Source organism: Heterocephalus glaber, unplaced genomic scaffold (assembly GCF_053883595.1).
Source record: "Heterocephalus glaber isolate CG9 unplaced genomic scaffold, H.glaber_assembly_v1.0 deba00001587, whole genome shotgun sequence".
NCBI lineage: Eukaryota > Metazoa > Chordata > Mammalia > Rodentia > Bathyergidae > Heterocephalus > Heterocephalus glaber.
In genome coordinates, this window is record NW_028258365.1 from 3715348 (window position 1) to 3732534 (window position 17187).

A 17187-nucleotide genomic window follows, 5' to 3' on the forward strand; every position below is an offset into this window, starting at 1 on the left:
CAACTACAACAAAGGTAAACATTTAATAGTACTTGGAATTCTATCCCTTCTCTGTTAAGGAAGGTTAAAACCTGTTGGTTAAATGAAAAGTTTGTCTGAAACTAGATTCTTCTCCAAACACAGAAGGAGATTATAATTTCAAGCATTTTCCTTATTGGATTGGTGAATATTAAGTATTGGTACCCAAGTGCCAGAGTAACAAACTAAAGACCACCCATTAACTTAATTCCAGAGGATTATTTCATGTAACTCAAGCTCCACTTATCTGAGAATGACTGATGCTATTCACAAATGCCCACAACAAAAACCAAGAGTGCTTATGGCAATTTGACCTTTTCATTTTTCACTGGTTTATTTTCAGATAGCTGGGAAAATATTTTTAACTTGAATTCGATGACATGGTTTCAAATCCATCTTGCCTAATCTCAGTTAGCCAGGATCACCCCAGATACCACTCACAGTGAATCATAAGCCAAAAAAGCCACTATTCAGTAATGAAAATTTAGCAAAATATAATGTGGACCTAATGATACACAAGATACTAATAATTCATGGAAACAACCGACTTTCTCCTACACTTGTACTATTTGCCATATCTTAATATAATTCCTTTTATTTCTTTTTAAGCATTTTCCTTCCACTGAGGTCCAAACACACAGACCCTCTCACAATAGCACCAACATTCCATCCTCCCCCCTTGGCATTTTAGATAGAAATAAAAGAGTTTATCCCTTGTTTCAAAATCTAGAGTGCATCTCTCTTTGCTCTTGAGTACAAGAGAGTGCAGGTATTTCAGTCAAAGATCTGAGATTAAAATAATTTCTGAGGAGGGGACATGATGCCAAAAGTGAAAACACATTCTTGGTGCACTGTTTGCCTATTAAGAATAAACTGCATTATGAAGAGGAATGCAGAGCAAGGTATCTACAGAAACTCTGAGGCATAAGAAAGTTAAAGCTCCTTGATCTGCATCAAAATGTTGACAGTTCTGACTGCTCTGTTCCAAGAGGACTTTCTAAGATATATCTGCAACATTGCTTAAAAGTCCTGCCACCTAGTGGAAGCGGTAAATAAATGGGATCTCAGGTAATAAGCCAGATTTGAGAAGCCCTGAGGGAAAAAACTGCTCCTCTATCAATGAGGCTTCCCCTGGAAAATCATATTGGGTTACCCTTGGAAAGGACTCACATGAAGCATTATGATGAATCGAATGGATCATTGTACTCTTCCTTGTTCAAGTGCATCACATTCAGGATGGGAAAGACTTATGTTAAAGTCCTGAGAACCATGTGTGGAATCCACAAATAGCCTATGATAATCATTCCATTAATCTGCTTTGGTTGATAGTTTTCAAAATGGATTCCTCGGAGTTCAGAAATAAACCAAATTTGTATGAGCTTCCCTCATGGGGACTTGGACTTAATCTTCCAAAGGCTCAGCAGGAGGGCTCTTCATAAAAGCAATTTCTTTCATTGGCTAAGGGAAAATATCCTGCTTAAACAGAAAGTTAGATCATTAATGGCCAGACCTCACAGATAGCCACTGTGTTTCTGAGAAAACTTTCTAATGAGTCAGGCTAAGAAGAAACTCCCTAGAAAGGTTGTTTCAAGTAAAGTTCTATTCATGAATAAGATCTGCAATGCATGCTTGATCCCGGTGATACCAACACATGTATATGACAGCGATCAGTTCCTTAATGACCTAAAGGTATGGACTTGTCTCCCAGGCTCCCTGGCTAAGAAAACAAATGGCTATGATGGACAAGATCAGAAACTGGGATTACTGCACACTAAGGATGAATGTATTCTCCATGTACCAAAGGCTCTTTCAGTTTCTTCTTTGTCCATGGGTAACAGCACATAGTACTAGGCAAGGCCACTGCCTCTTTCCAAAATTCCAGGACTATCCAAAAGGAACCAACATTTTCCTCTGGTAGAAATTTATGATTCCAGACTCCATTAATCGAATCTTCAATTCTATCTCCTATTTCTGAAAAATGATCTACTGGCAGATAGTTGTAGATAAATGACGTATAGATGAACATGTGTGAGGTTTAATTTATTATGTATAAAACCCTTGGAAAGAAGTTATGAAAGGCAATCTTACAACTCAATATTCAAAAATTATACTCTGTGCCTTTATCCAAACTTTCCATTATTTGTTGTTTTTTTAAAAAACAAACATTATTATTTATAGATCCAGATTTGATTTCACAAAGAATTTATTTCACAATTTAAGGCCAAAGTGCTTTCTTAATGTAATTATTAGTATTGCTACATTCAGAAAAGATTTTTCCACCATTCTTATGGAAGAATAGTTTTCTAAAAGTTCTACAACAATAGAACCTTTAAAACTTGTTCAAAATAAAAGAATTACAGTGTTTCCAAGGAATATGAAATACACTTTTAACAGAAAGTAACTATTATATACCATTTTATCAGACATTCCTAACAATTTTCATAACTACTCCTGTGGCTACATGGAAATAAATGAGAAACCCATAAATGAACTTGAGACCTGCCCTATAAAAAAAGTACTAAAGGGAGTTCTTCAGGGTGAAATTAAAGGACACTGGACAATAAATCTGCATAAAAATAAGGTGAGCCCTAGTTTTACAAAGGGAAAAGTAAAAGACATAATAAATGGATTTTCATGGTAGTTTTTTTCTCTTTTCTAATTTAAAATATAACTGCATAAAACACTAAGTTTAAAACTATGTTGATAGGCAGACAATGTATAAAGATGTCCTTTGTATGAAAACAACACAAAGAAGTAGAAAGGAAACAGAGTTGTATAGGAGTACAGTTTTGTATACTATTGAAATCAAGTTGGTATTAATCTGAAGTAGATTACCAAGGAAACCGCTAAAAAAACAGAAAATATATAGAAAAGAGAGTTGACAAGGGAATTAAAATGGTACACTAGAAATTACATATTTGCCACAAAAGAAAGCAGGAGGAATAGAGAAAAAAGACTTAAAATATATAAGAAATACATTACAAGAGTAGACATAAGTGGTAGAGCATCCCTGGTTTCTGTCCCCAGTACCATCAAACATTTAATTTTAAATAAGTTTAAAAGGACTAGATTCATACAAAATATGATCTCTAGTCACAACAGAATAACGTTAGTAAGTAATAAGGAGATAAATTTTAAGAGTTTACTAATACATGAAAACAAAGCAGCACACTCCTTTAGAAAAAGCAATGTTTCAAAGAAGTCACAGGAAAATATTTTAAATGTCTTAAGATGAATAGAACTAAAGCACAAAATTATAAAAAACTGAAAGTATATAAAACACACCTGGTGAAACTAAAGTAGTTCATACAAAAAAATTTATATGCACAAATGCTTATATTGAGAAAGAGAAGAGACTTCCAGGAAGATGGTGGAGTAGTGAACAGCAGAGAAACAGCTTCTCTGAGATTTGGTGTCCAGACCCTGGAAAATAGAAATACAAGGAACTGAAGAAGGAAGAAAGTGGGTCCCTGGAACCCAGCAAAGATCTAAAGTGAAAACTGAAGCCCACAGGGAAAACAAATAGAGAAACCAAATGCAGAAGGGGTGGCAAGAGGTGCTTTCTCCCAGAGCCCTGATTCATTGTGTAGGAGGGATGGCTCAAACCTGCAGTTGCACGGTGACTGTTAGCACCCCCAGAGGCCCCCATAGATAAATGTACCAGTGGAACAGAGCAGTGGACATAGCAGACTTCAGTGCCTGGTGAGTTATTTGGGTTCGGATGTTCCCCAGGAGAGGGAGACTGCCCAGTAACCATCTTGGAGAGAGGGCAACTCAGTTTGGAGTGCAGAGCAGCTGTGGCCTGGCTCCATCTAGTGGCTCCCAGTGTCAGAGTGACATGTAACCACATTCAAGTTGGCAGGAGTCAAGGAGCTGGGTTCAAGCCAGCAGGAGGCACATGGAGTGTTGCAGGCTGGACAAATCAGGTTGCAGCCTCAGAGTCAGAAACCAGCCTGAACTTCATTAGAACTAAAGGTGCAGGCTTGCTGATATTATCCACTACCCCACCCTAAATCTATGGTTGGCTTGCTGGGATTAATCATCACAGATCTGGGCTCTGTCTGCCCACCCTGTCTACTACTTACAGCAGTGACATGCCCTGAAGTGGACATTTTTCTTCTTTTTTTTTGTTTCTTGTTTTGTTTTCTTTTCTTTTTTCTTGATTGTTCTTGTTTTATGAGAATGTGAACATTGTTTCTAGTTTTCTTGTAGTTGTTGTTCTATTCTGTTCTTGTTTTAATTTCTTTCTTCTCTCTTTCTCTCCTGTCTTCTTCACCAGTTTCCCAAAGTTTGTCCTCGAGCCTTGCTTCCAATTGCTTCCTCTTCTATTTCTCTATTTTTCCCTAAAACCCCTGTTAAATTTTCTCCCCTGCGGGGAAAATTACTATTTTGAGGGCATATTTACTATATACAATTTTCTGGTTTGTTTTAGATTTTGTTATATAATCACAAATATAGTTCATATAGTTAAAGGTGGTAAATTAATAATTATCACAGTTTGTCATTCTCTAGGCTGTGTTTGATGCTGCTGTTATTGTTGATTGTACTGCTTTACTCAAGGTGACAAAATTGTTCTAATCAGTTGTTCTTCCTGATATGCCAAGAGTGAGATTGCCTGAGGGTCATAAATAATACTATAGACAGGTGCCAAAAAACCAGGGGGTAGGCCAAATAGAGAGTAACTTCTCATCCCCAGTAAATTGAAGGGGTAGGCTCTTCCAAGAGACTCAAAACTCAAAAGCCAGCTACACCTGAAAGACTTCTCTGAGAAGCAGTCATTTCCTAAGGGTTATAGCAATAAAGCTGCCTGCCATAAGCAATTTAAAAGCATCAAACCAGGAATTAAACTTAAAAAAATAGAAAATGAGAATACACTTAAGCAAGATGCAACCCCAGACTTCACCAAAGGCAAACCAAGGTGGCAATGAAGTGGAACAATTTGAAAGTCACCAACCTAGACTCTCTGAAATGGTAACAGTGGAAGTAATAAAGACAATGAGTAAGGCTCTAGAAATAAAATCAAATCAGAAATAATCCTTCAGATAACTACAGAGATGGTGACCATAATGAAAGACATGGTTAATGATTCTAGAGCAGATACAGGCAAAAAAAAAAATACAGGTGCTCAGGAAAACAATGAAAAGCACAAATGCCTAGGATAGGAAAGAAATGGAATCCATGAAACAGATTCAAACAGATATCCAGGAGATTACAAATTTCACCAAAAGTATACACAGCAGAATGAGCCAATGTGATGACAGAATATCAGATATAGAAAACAATATTGCAGTTAAGGATCATGAAAAAAAATGATTTCTTTGAAAAAGCAAGGCAAGGGCCAGGGATTTAGCTCAGTGGTTCCACCATATGTCTCACAAGCACAAGGACCCAAGTTTGGTCCCCGGTACCAAAAAAAATTTAAAAATAAAAATAAAAAAGCAAGACAGCATAAAAATTCAATTCAACAGCTGCAAGATGATGCAAAGAAGAATAACATAAGATTGATTGGAGTCAGTGAAAAAGCACAAGATAGCACAACTGACATAAAAAACCCTGCTCATGGAACTAATGGCAGAAAACTTCCCAAGCATGGAAAAAGAATTTGACATACAGATAAATAAGGCATATCAAACTTCAATTAGCCATGATCAAAGAAAATTCTACACCAAAGGATATAATAGTCAAGATTCCAGAAATTCAACACAAGAACAGAATATAAAAATCTTATAGAGAAAAGAAACAAATCACATATAAAGGAAAGCCCATTAGAATCACAACAGACTTCTTAACACAAATCCTCAAATCAATGAGAGAGTGAAATATTTCAACCCCTAAAAGAAAACAACCTTCAACCCAGATTGCTGTACCCCACAAAACTATCTTTCAAAATTGATGGAGAAATAAGATACATTCATGATGAAGAACACCTGAAGAAATTCATAACCACCAAACCAGCACTCCAAAATATTCTGAAGGACATTCTAGAAACAGATAACAAGGACTACAACTCTTTGGTAGATCCAATAGAATGGATCTACCAGGGAAGGCAAGTAATTAAACAGAAGAGGCAAAAAAACCAACAACAGGAAAATAACATAACACGGATAAGTCAATTCATATCAGTTATAACTATTAATGTAAATGGTCTCAATTCACCAATCAAAAGAAGCAGGCTGGCAGAACTGACCAAGAAGCAAGATCCAACAACATGCTGCATACAAGAAACACATTTAATTCAAAAAAAATTAATAGGCTGAAAGTCAAAGGATGGAAAACAATACTCTATATGACAGGAACCCAGAAAAAAGCAAATAGCTGTTCTATTTGCAGACAAAGTGGATTTCAAACCAAGACTGATTAAGAGAGATGAAGAAGGTCACTACATCTAAAGGGAATAATCCAAGAGAAAGAGATAACAATCATAGGTATATATGCACCAGATACCAGCTCAATGAACTGTACAAAACAAATATTAACAGACATGATTAATCAAATAAACCCTAATACAATTGTAATGGGGGACCTTAATGTCCCACTGTCACAAACTGACAGATCAACTAGACAAAATATCAACAAAGAAACATCAGAACTGAGCTAAACTTTTGAACAAATGGACTTAGTAGATGTCTACACAGTGTTCCACCCCACAACATCAGAATACAAATTCTTCTCAGCTGCACACAGGATGTTCTCCAAAATAGACCATACACTAACTCATAGAATATGACAAAGTAAATGCAAAGGAAGTGAAATTACCCCATGCATATTATCAGACCATAGTGCAATGAAACTGGAAATCAATGGTAAAGAAACTACAAAAACTTCATAAACACATGGAAATTAAATAACACCCTTCTAAACAACCAATGGGTCACAGATGAAATTAAAGAAGAAATTAGACAGTTTCTACAATTAAATGATAGTGCCAGTGCAACATACCAGAACTTATGGGATGCAATGAAAGTAGCCCTACAAGAGAAATTTATAGCAGTGAATTCTCATATCAGAAAAACAGAGCAAGCTCAAATAAACAACCTAATGTTGAACCTCAAGCTTCTAGAAAAAAAGAGCAAGGAAGTCAAGCCCAAAGCTATACTTTATTCTCACTGTGTAGACTCATATTCATAATTATCAGATTAGGAAGTGTCATAATTTTTGTTCACCAGGATAATTGTGATTGTCAAATAATGAATCAAACACCTACTATATGTAGAAGCAGCCCAGAACTAGGATTGGTGTATACAGTGCACATTGAAGAAGATGAGGCAGTAAGCAAAAACAAGGGAGAACAGAAACCAGTCTCTTGGCCAAGGTTGAAGCTGTGGAAGGTACACCATATTCACAGAGCCTGTAGCCTTATTCTAGTGTGTGAAGCTTCAGGATTGGCCTGAACTCCTATAGCAGGATATTTCTGTTAGTCTAATTAAGAATTATTATGTTTGTACACTAATGTTCATAGGGGCATTATTCAAAATTCACCTATGTATCAAAAGATAAATGAATAGAATATGGTGCACAGTAATTAGGATGATATGTCAACTTGATTGGGACCTGCCCCAGGGACTAATGGAGCACACTTCTAGGTATGTGCAGGTAGTTCACGGAGGCACAATCTTGGGGTCTGTATCTAGACCCTTGCCTTTTTGGTACTGTTCCCCTCCTTTGCTTCTCAACCTCCATGAACTAAGCAATTTTGCACCCTTACTCCCTTCTTCCATGATGTCTCCGCTTTGGAGCCAGCTGACCATAGACTAAATCCCCATAAAATATAAGCCATATTAAATCTCTCCTCCTTTAAGTTGTGAGTGTTGGGTAGTGTGTCCAGCAATGGAAAAGCTGAGTAATTTAGTGCATTTATGTATATAATGGAATAGTATTCAGCCCCCCAAAAGAATGAAGTCTTATACATGATACAACATGGATGAATATTGAAAATATTCTAACAAATGTTATGGTTTAGATCTGAAATGTCCCCCCAAATCATCATGTATTCTGAGGTGGGACTTTTAGAAGATGATTGGATCACTGGAGAACTATACTCAGTAGTGGATTCACCTACTAATGAGTTTAGCAGCTGAGTGTGTTGCTAAGAGGTAGGGCCTGGGTAAAAATGGATGACTGGGGCTATGACCTGAATGGGTATATATATCACTCTCTGGCTCCTCTCTTCTCTCTGCATCCTGGCCACCATGATGTGAGCAGCTTTTCTCTACCCAACTCTTTGACCATGCCCTTCCTGCCTTGGAGCCAGCTGACTCTGAACTAAATCCTCTAAAATGCGTGAACCAAAACAAGCCTCTCCCACTTTAAGATATAGTAGTGGGTATTTTGTCCAAATGATGAAAAAGTGGCTAAGAAAGATTTTGCTACCAGGGAAATGGGGTCATTGTCATAACTATATGTGGCCATGCGGTTCAGAAGCCTTTGGAACTGGCTTGTGGGAGTTGACAAGAGAAGCTCTAGAATGCTGTAAGCTGAGATTGATAGGAGATTCTATAGCATTCAAAGACCAGAATGCTCATAGAAATACACACACACACACACACACACACACACACACACACACACACAAAAGCCAGGCACAGGTTTCAGCTGGGAACAAGGAATTCACTGGAGTTGGACTTGAGACCGTGTGTGTCATGCTCTAGCAGAAAATTTGTCTACATTTTACTCATGTCCATTTTACCCATATTATGGTTTAAACATGGGATATATTCAGAGGTGGGGCTTTTAGTAGGTAATTGGACCATTGGGGCATTATACTTATTACTGAATTTACCCACCAGTGAGTTTAGTACTGTTGTTAAGAGGTGGGGCCTGGTTTAGTCATGATCTGGAAGGGGATATCTCCTTCTACAGCTCCTCTCTTCACTCCCCATTTCCTGGCTACCATGTTGTGAGAAGCTTGCCTCTGCCAGACCCTTCTACCATGACCTTCCTGCCTTGGAGCCAGCTGACTATGGACTTCATCCTCTAAAAATCATGCATCAAAATAAACCTCTTCTCCTTTCAATTGTAGATGTCTAGTATTTTGTTCCAGCAATGAGACGATAAATAAAACAAGCCACATAAAAAAGAACAAATATTGTATGTTTCTACTTACATGAGGAATCCAGAATAGTCAAATTCATCATAGAGATGGACAGTATAACAGTGGCTACTAGGGACTGAAGAGTTATTATGTAATGAGTACTGTGTGTCTTTTGTAATGATGAAAAAAATCTCTGGACACTGATGATGATCATGATTTTACATATGCATGTGTTACAGTGAACTGTGCCAGCTCAGTGTTACAGCCAAGCATTACAGCTCTGTGTTACAGCTATCTAAAGGTCTCCAGAGCTGAAGAAACCAAGTGGCACTCAGAGAGATGGATGGAACAAAGTTTATTATGCCAGTAGTCTCAGAGGAGTTCCTATTTCAGTGTCTGAGCCCCACACAGAAATGGAAGCAACATTATATAGAGATCTATGGAGGAAGAGGTTGGGCCTATGTACTGGGCAAGCACGCTCACAGAAGTGGGAGGGCAGAGTTAACAGAACATTCTTGAAATGTCTGGTAGAAACACTGCGCAGTCCAAACAGTTACATTGTTTGAATGGAACATCTTACGGCAAAAACATCAGGGAGGGATTGGCAACAGAAAAAGGCCTGCCATGTTATGCATTATTTCCTTATCAAAGGTACTTAATGTCATTGAACTGTACACTTAGTGTGGCTAAATTGTTAAGTTTTGGGTTTTGAATAATTTACTGCAGAGCAGGATAAGTAGGACTACCAAAGAGACGGGGCCCATAGGCACAACTTTCAATCAATGACAAATGCATTTGGTGGATAAATACTCCAGCTGCTCTGCTCCTCTAATGAAAAACTCTGAAGCATGTTCTTTGCCTCCTCCCGGGCAAAGTGGTCCCAGTGAGAGACCAATGGGATGGAGCCCAGTGGTCCACAATAACAGTCTGCTTTTAAATTTAAGTTTTCTGTTTTGCTTTCCCACTCTCTTTCCTCAGTTTCCTAGAATCACATCCCAAAAAGGCATTTACATTCCAATCCATGTCTGAATGTCTGATTCTGTGAGAACATGTATATCATGGCTGGTGAATCCACACTGTTGTCTGTCCATTGCACCTGCAGAAACATTGTAAGGGATGTTAAATATTGTCTGTTTTTCTTCATGGCATTCAAGGTAAATATCAAATACATATTTGGTGCTAAAATATATTTGTCTAATCATCTATCTAAAGTTGGGGAAAATATTTTTTATTCAGAGAAATGTATCAATTTGTATGTGAATAGATTTGTTTTCTAGGGCTCCTGTTACAGATACCATTACAGACTGGGTAACTTCAATAACAGAAATTGTTATCTTACAATTCTGGAGGGTAGAAGTAAATTCAAAGGGTAGGGTAGTAGAGTTCAAAGTGCCTGCAGGACTGGTTTCTTCCAGAGCTTGCCGCTCCCTGGTTTATGGACTACTGTCTTCCTCCTGTGTCCTCACATGGTATTTCTTCTATGTATCTGTATCCTAATAACCTCTTCTTATAAGGATACCAGTCAGATTAGATTAGGGCTCTAATGACTTCAATTTAATCTATTTACCTCTTGGAAGGTCATATCTCTAAATACAGTCACATTTTGAGGGGTAATTAATACTTGAACATATAAAATTCAGGAGGGACATAATTTGACCCATAACAATGAATATCTGTATGTTGTATCATTTTGTCTTTAAAGACAAAATGTTTTATGAATAAATGGTTTTTCTGTCACCCTCCTCTTTCTAGATTAGTACCATGTGGACTACATTACTGAATGAACTACAGTTCTTCTCTCCAAAAAACTAAATAGAAGAGATACTAAAAACAAGGAAGAACCAAACAACTTTAACAGGAAGAAAATTGTGAACTTCTTGAATAACACCATCAGATTCTTAGAAAATATTCCTACTATATACAGTAATACCTCGGTTCATGAATGCTTCTGTTCACAAACAATTTGGTTCCTGAAGAGAAGCATTCAGCAAAATTTCGCTTTGGTTCACAAACTCCACAGTGGGTGACAAATATGACTGTGGCCATCCTCCCCTCTCTGAGATGTGGTCATGGCTTCGTTTAGTCAAGACCGTGGTTGCAGACACACCTGTGCACACTTGCTGTGAAGCTCTTTTGTGTGCTTTTTAGCATATACAGTACTGTACAGTATCATTCCACCCAGCATGGTGCCATAGAAAATGCAGAGCAAGCATGGTACTAAAACTTACAGAACAATAATGAAGGTTACAAGAACATGCAGAGTAGTAATGAAGGTAATCAGAATGTGAAGAGTGGTAATGAAGGTGACGAGAATGTGCACAGCAATAATGAAAGTTAACAAGAAAGTGGAGAGCAAGAATAGTAAGGTTTTGAAAAAATAACCATGAATTGAAGAAGGAAATCATAAAAAAGCATGTGTAGTATTGATATGACTGATCTGGCCTCATAGTATAAGATGTCAAAGTTGTCAATCTCAACTATTTTAAATAAAGATGTTATCTAAGGAGCTGATGTGGCAAAAGGAGTAATGATGTTAATCAAGCAGAGGAGGCAAGTGCTGGAAGAGTAAGTGATCTGCAATTTCAAGAAGCTGTACACAAAGGCGCTTTCACTGGGTGTTTTAATGTCACTGAAGAGACCTCTTTGACTCTGAACGAGATCTGGAAGAAACATTTCCTCCACTGCATCAACCTCATTGACAAAGCCTGGGAAGGTGTCACATACCAGACCCTAAACTCAGCCTGGAGGAAACTGTGGCCAGAATGTGTCACTGAATGTGACTTTGAAGGCTCTGAGGCACAGGCAGCGGAGGAGACTGTGTCCATGGGCAGGAGTGTGGGTCTGGAAGGACATCAGTGGGGCAGACACAGAGGAGCTTGTTGAGGACCATAAGGAGGAGCTCATGACAGAACTCTCTGAACTCCAGTGAGCAATAGAAGGCGCTTATGGAGGAGCATTCCACTGAGGAAGAGGAAGATGGAGAGGAGATTAGCAGGGATGTGATAAAATCCATTATGGAAAAATGGAATGAGTGCCAGGATTTCTTAAGAAGCAAGAAAAAGTAATGAACAGAGTGTTGAATCTGATGAATGATAACTTGGTCTCTCATTTCCAGAGGGTTATACAGTGCATAAAAAAAAAAAAGACAAATTTTTCATCAAAATTGGCCCTGCAGCTAGGAGAGAAAACCCCTGAAGTAGATTTCCTCAATGTCATTATAGAGGGGGACTCTCCCTCCAAACAATATCCTCTTTCCCATCCACCTTTCTGTCCTCCATGCCAGAAGTCACCTAGAGCAAGGTTAGTATTCTCTCTCTCTCTTCACACTGTACTGTGCTGTACATTGTTTCATATTTTTGTTGTTAAAAAATACAAATGGTTCAAAATGTATTAACCTTATTTACATTGAACATTATTGGGAAATTTGATTCAGTTTGCAACAAATTCAGTTCACAACCAGAATCATGGAATGAATTAAGCTTGTAAACCAAGATACCACTCTAGTAGCAACAAAAAAGCATTCTGATCTGCTTTTGAGTGTTCACAAGAAATGTCAGCCAACAACTCTGGTGGTCTTCATCCTGACACCCTGGAGATTTGACAAGACAGGGTCATTTTATATCTCAAATTGCATTACACATTCATTTCTCTATGACTTAAATGAGGACTCTGGGGGCCAGTGGCCAATCCTAGGTTCACTTCGTCCTGTAGAAGGATAGGAAAAATTATGACAGGCTCTAAATGATTAGAGAGTGTGATGATAGCATGATTTACGACCAGCAGTACCAGCATGGCTATTATTCAGTGTTAAATTATAAATAAACTGAGGAAAACGTTCTTTTATGCCACATCACAAACCAATGTCATCTGAGCAACTTAGTGATCCCATGACCCAGGATGTAAGAAAATATTTCATTGAGGATATGGGTAGAATGGGAAGGCATAATCACAGTGATGAAAGAGGCAATGAAAGTTTCTTACTTCTGACTAACAAATTTTCTGCCAGTTACAAACACCATCTCCACTCAATACTACATCTTAATTTTGATATAGTATCGCCATCTCTTCTTACTACTGGGACTTCTAATTCTTCTGTACTGCCTTCCTGCCCGTATGTTATGGTTTGCAAAACATGCTGAACTGCAGTGAGAGTTTTCTTGGTCAGGAAGGAAAGTCAAGCTTGTTTCCTGCTACACGTTTCCAGGCCACAGGGTCTGTTATTGTTGTTGTGTTGTGTTGTGTTGTTGCTGTTGTTATTAGAACTTTCTCTAGGTTCTCAATCTTTCAGATGTATGACAATTTTAGTCCTACTTTGCTTCCACAGATGCACTTTCATTTGTCTTTTTTCAATCAATTTCCAGATGTTGCTTATTCATTTTAGTTCCAGCACATTTTATTCTTTCCTGAACTTCTGCATAATTCCCTTCCATACTGCCCTTCCTCCCCTCATCCACCCCAGGAGGTAAATTCCTAAAAGCTGCTGCAATTCTACCAAATTTAGTTGGTTCTTACATGCTCCAGCTGAGTGTGCCCGGCCCCTGGGGACAAAAGGGATGATTGGTCTGCAGGAGGACCTCTCCGAAATGGGCTGCCAGCTGAGAGCCAGATGTTGCAGAGGTTGGGCCTACTATTGTGTTAAAGTCCCTATAGGGAGGAAGAGTGCTCACTGAGGCTCTGAGTCCAAACCGCAGTTTGTTTTAGAACTTTTTTAATAAGCTTTTTGTGCAAATATCAAACCAGTAAGCCAGAAATATTTTTTAAATTGTTGTTGAACAATATAAAAATTGTAAAGAAGTCTCACTGTTCTGTAATACTTCACACACTTGGCATTATTTGGAAATGAGCTTCCACATAGATTAATTTTTTAGACAATTGAAACATGTTTTTAAGCCCCAAATTGTTGCAAATCATTAAACACTGTCTATATGAAATCTTTCTAGAAAGCATTATATTTTACAGTGTGCTGATAATGATGACTGCATGTTTTCTAATCATTTGGGTATAATGCTGCGGACACAGTCACACCCTAAAATCTGCGAGGTATTAGTCTGCTTTGGCTCATGTGAGGTTTCTCAACCTTAACATCATTGACCTGTTGGGTCACATAACTCTTGTAGGAGTACGGCCTGAGCGGTGCAGGATGCTTAGTGGCATCCTTGGCCAACAGGTACCAGGGGCACCATCCTCTGAGGGGTGACCACTGCCAATGTCTTAAGGATGTGAATGTGCACTGTCTTCACATATTCTCAGCACTGTACTGGAAAGCCTGGTCAGTGCAACAGGAAAACAAAAGCAAAAGAAATCAAAATATAAGGATTGGAAAAGAAGAAATACTTGCAAATCGTATGATTATATACAAGGAAAACCTAAAATAATATGCAAAACATTAGAAATAACAAAAGTGAATTTAGAGGGTCATCAGTAATAAAACTAACATACAAAAATAAAGTATATTTGTACGGCCTAAAAAAAATTGGAAATAAAATGTTTTAAAATACTACACATAGCCTCATTTAAAAATAATTAGAAATGAATCTAACAAAAGATGTGTATCACTGAAGACTACAAAATATTAAAGTGAATTTAAAGAATTAAAGAGGAACAATATATTAATAGATTGGAGGAAGTCATATTGTTAAAATTTTAATTCTTCCAAAATTTATTTATAAATTGAATGAAATCTAAAACTAAATAAATCCCAGCAGTTTTTGTTTTCACTCTTTTTGAGGGGAAACTGACAAATGAATTTAAAACATATGAAAATATAAGAGACTTAGAAAGACAATCTTAAAGTAGAAGAAATTTGGAAGAATAATACTATGACATTGAAAGACTTCGTGTAAAACAACAGTAATAAAGACGGGGTGATACTGGATTAATGGAACCCCAAAATATCATATTTAGATGCATTCATATATAATCAGATGATTTATGGAAAAGTTGCTATGAAATTTTCTGGAGAAAAGGTGACGGTTTTATTAAGTGATGCTGTAACAATTAGATATCTATTAAAAAATCTTTATTCCTATTTCATCCCATACACAGTAATTAATTTGAGTTCATCACAGATATAGAAATAAGTGGCAAAACCACACAAAAACTTCTGAAGAAAATATCTTCATGACTTTGGGATAGGCAAAGGTTTCCTAAGGAAGATTCGAAGAGTAATCATCATAAAAGAAAAAGTGTTGTGTTATATATATTTAATTAATCTTAAGAAGTACTATTCATCATTACTATACTACTAAGAGAGTGAAAAGACAGGATAGAGAGTGGAAGAAAGTATCTACAACACAAAAATCCAACAAAGGACTTATGTAGAGAATATATTTTTTAAACTAATTTAAAATTGGGCAAAAGATATAACCAGATAGAAGAAATTTCAGTGGACAACAAAATATATGAAAAGGAATATAAAATCATTATTCATCAGAGAAAGTAAACTTAAACCACAAAGAGATACTAGCACATGCCCACCAGAATGGTTAAAATTGAAGACTGACTGTAGCCAGTATTAACAAGAATTTGGAGCAAATGTATTTGGATAAAAATGCAAAGTGCTATAACCCCTCTGGAAAACTTAGTATTTCTCCTAATGTCAGACATCTATCCACAACTCAGCAATTGTACTTCTAAGTATGTAACTGAGTGAAATAAATACATATATTTGTTTTTAAAAGATATGAACAAGAATGCTTACACCAGCCTTAATACCTCTAATAGCAGTAACATGGAAATAACTGTTTATCAAAAGGATCATGGAAGAGTAAATTATAGTATACTCCTACTGTGGCATACCTACATCATAATAAAAAAGAATAAATTACTGCAGTAATGTGCTGGTAAACATTTAATAACTGTCTAGCTAAGAAAAAAAATTCTAACTGGTAGCATTCTCTGATTTGGGGGTATAAATACTTGCACCATGGCCAATTTCAACATATAAAGAAAATCACAGAATGTAGACTTGGAAAGAAATGTGCACAACTGCAAGCTATGTGGGCCAGCTCTAGCACATCACCACATTACTGACACCTGAAGCAACATTAAGGATTTTCTTATGAACTATATTGAGCAAAATAAGCCAGAAAAGAAGACCTAATGATTACAGTTATATTAATTAAAAAATTATTTGATGATGATAGAACCCAAAAAGAGTTAATATGGGGAATTGGTATAGACAGGGGAGGAGGACAAAAAAATTTTCTTGGATGCTAGAGATGTTTTATATTTAAATTGACCTTGTGATTGTACAGAATAAATATCAGAATAGATTTATGCAGAAATTCATCAAGCTATAAATTTTAAATTATTGTGCTTTATACACTTTACTATATATGTTATGTATCAATAAAAAATTTGAAGCAAGCTATTGAAGGATAAATCTAGCAAATTAGACACATATAAAATTTTAGGTTCATTTTAAAACTTAAAGGTCACTGAGAGGCATGATCTTGAAGGGGATAGTGGAGCCCCACATCCCTGGCCATGAGGTAAGCAGGTTGAGTCCATCACATTCCCCTACCAAAATATGCTACATACCTCCACCCCAACAATGGCCTAAAAGCAGTGGGTTTACCTGATCATGTACTACTTCTATTATCAGCCAAAATAAAACTTTTCTCTTTATAAGTTGATTATACTGAGATATTTGTTATAGTGGTAAAAAGCAAACTAAAACAGCTCTGGTTATATTACAGCTGGAAAACTAAACAAATGATATACTTCCCTCCTCACCAAAAGAAAATTACTACTTCTAGGGAACACAAGTAGTTTTTATAGGTTACTTCATGGCATTTTTAAAGTTAATAAAAGTAATAATATTGCTCCAAATAGAATAACTACAAAAGTATATTGAGAAACTATAATAAGGATAGAAACTATACATACACACACACCCCATATATATATATGTATTATGCATACATATATATGTATATATAAATACATATTTATATATATGTATTTGGCACAGGGGGAGAAAAGATCAAAGCTTCCTCCACCATCAAGAAAAATGAATAGATGATGCTTAAAGATAATGCCTGAGCTCAAAACGTAGCAATATAGGATGTAATTTGGACACATAAAAATAGAAAAGAATTACTTATGAGTAGGAAGAATATGAGACAGGAGGCAAA